The following is a 2,312-nucleotide window of genomic DNA, read 5'->3' on the forward strand; positions in this document are numbered from 1 at the left end:
GGGGGCATCGGCCGCCGCTGATATAGCTGTTACAGCTGCCGTCTTGTCCTGTGACCTGCGTCGCGGTCATTTAAGAGAACTGCGCGGTTCATCTCTCAGGGGCTTACGAAACAACAACAAAAATCGATATTAATAAATTTGTGATGGGAAGTCAAATGAAAATAATTAAGCTGCTACTATACTATATTCCCCGATAACGACCCACTCAGTTGGAATTGGAGCACTCGCGAAAGGTTGAAGTCGGGATTGGGAATTCTGCGCGAAACCGGGTGGAACTGGTTGTGGAGGCGATTGATCGGCCCTACGGCTAACGGCGCCATTAGAAGAGAAACATGCACAGGCCAGCTGCAGAAATGACTGGCAATATGTTCTATTGCGAGGGGCATAAGACGCAGTTGAACTTGTTAACCGGAAACGCTCGATGCGCCGAAAATAGCTTCAAAAATCGCTGCCGAACCGAGACGCTGATTCCGATTTGACAATCTGACCACCTTAATGGGTCTTTGGAAAAAGACCCTGAAAAATTCTTTGTTATCTCGGTTCGGACCGTGATGGGCGATGGGCGCTTTCGGGCTGTAACGCGTGAAAAGCAAAGATATGTATTTGCGCAAAACTCGTCGGTTTGTTGTTTTCTTTGGAATGCAATGCGATGCCATCCGAATGAAATTCATTTTGATCGGTTCGGCAGCTCTTTACGGCGCGGCGGAGGCGGCTGTGCGCCAGATACCAGGGCCTTCCCTCCCGGGCGCACGCGCCAGCCGTGGCGGGACGGGGCGTTGCGGGGCCTGGCGGTGCAAGAGTCGAGGGCCTCCTTTGCACTTATCGCCGCTATTCCCACGGGCCCCGAGCTACACTGCGGCCCCACCCGCCACACCCACCTGCCCCGCCCTGCCGCACGCCGTCGCTATGCACCCGCGACCGCCCGCGACACGGCGCGTTATCGTGCGCAGCTCTCCGGTCAGATTTTCGCCTAACTGCACTCCGCGTACGTGCCCATTAGCTGATAGACGCGCCAACGCCAATCCCCGGTGCTGCTGGCGTGGGCACCAGACCAGCATGCACAGTTGAAGTCCTCTTCTCTGGATTGCAGTCTCAAAGTATAGTTTAACCACTCATATCGTCAGTTAAACAATTGATCCTTCCATCCGGGTTGTATGTGGACGGGCCCGTTGTTGTGTTGGAGTTCCTCTCTCCAATCGGACACACAATGGTGCGACCGCGGGGGGCAAGGATCTTCCTCCGCGCCGCATGGGGGGAGGAGGAGGAGAAGGGACGTCAGGTCGGCGAATCAGTCTCTATAACGCGTCTCTTCAGTCAGCACGCGATTCCGTCCGGCATCCCGCCCGCCCGTCTGTCTGTCAGCAGGGTCAGCAGCCGAGCCATATGCCCGGCTTGTGTGCTGCTGCTGCTGCTGCGATCAGAGGGTCGCTGAACTCGACCGCTCTACTTATTTGACACTTTTTCTCCCCCTTGTCTATGGTCATGCGCCTCGTCGAGCGAGACCGGCGCCGGCGCTAGATTCGCACAATTTTTTTCGATGCTCGTTTGAAAGTCGACTCCATAGCGCGGTCGCGTAGCAAACCAGGTCGGCGCTGGCGGCGGGCCGCGGCCGACACGCGAGGACGCCGTCGTTGTCGAGGACGCCGCCGTTGCCGAGGACACCGGAGCGCTGACCGCGTGGCTGGCGGGCGGCGCGGCGCCGAGTCGAGTGGCGAGCGCGACGGGGGCGGGCGGGTGGCCGCCGGGCGCCTTATCTGTTCTCGTCCGGAAAGCTTTTGTTCTCGCGCCTTCCACGCGCCGGCCCGGCTTACACCACCCTCGAGTGCGCCAAGAGTGGACCCCGCCGGCCGCCGCAGCTCCGCGTGGACGAAGTGCACTACAGCGGGCCGGGGGGCCGGGCGCGCCCCGCGGCCGCGGCGTGCACCTCGCGATAGTGTACAGCACCCGCGCCGCCATGAGGGGCCGTCGCGTCGCGGAGGGGAGGGGACCGTCTGCTGCGCCCATGACTCATTTTCTCTCGGCCCATGACAAGAGTTCATCATGACAGCCGCGACGGCCGCCGGCCCGGCGGGTGGGGTCTTGGGCTGCTGCTGGGGCCGGGTAGGTGGTAGCGGGGTTGGCTGGGGTGGCGCGCTGGCAACGAGGGGGCGTCGACCCTCCACCCCCACCCCTTCCCCGCCTCTCCTCCAAGGGCACGCGGGAGACGCGCTGCCGCCGCTGCTGTGACGTTGTGTTTGCCAACCTCCCGTCGCCCGCGCGCTCTGGAGCGAAATAAGATTATATGCTCACGAAGAAGAGCAGGCTCCCCCCCC

The 2,312-nt window shown here is 61.2% G+C and overlaps 1 protein-coding gene across 1 annotated transcript in view; it reads left to right on the forward strand.

Annotated features, from left to right (window-relative positions):
- Positions 1 to 2,312, forward strand: part of LOC113205353 (monocarboxylate transporter 14-like) — a 37,890-nt gene that overhangs the window by 6,764 nt on the left and 28,814 nt on the right. The gene's annotated exons all lie outside the window — the stretch shown is intronic.

This window comes from Frankliniella occidentalis, unplaced genomic scaffold (genome assembly GCF_000697945.3).
Source record: "Frankliniella occidentalis isolate FOCC.00 unplaced genomic scaffold, Focc_3.1 Scaffold97, whole genome shotgun sequence".
Lineage (NCBI taxonomy): Eukaryota > Metazoa > Arthropoda > Insecta > Thysanoptera > Thripidae > Frankliniella > Frankliniella occidentalis.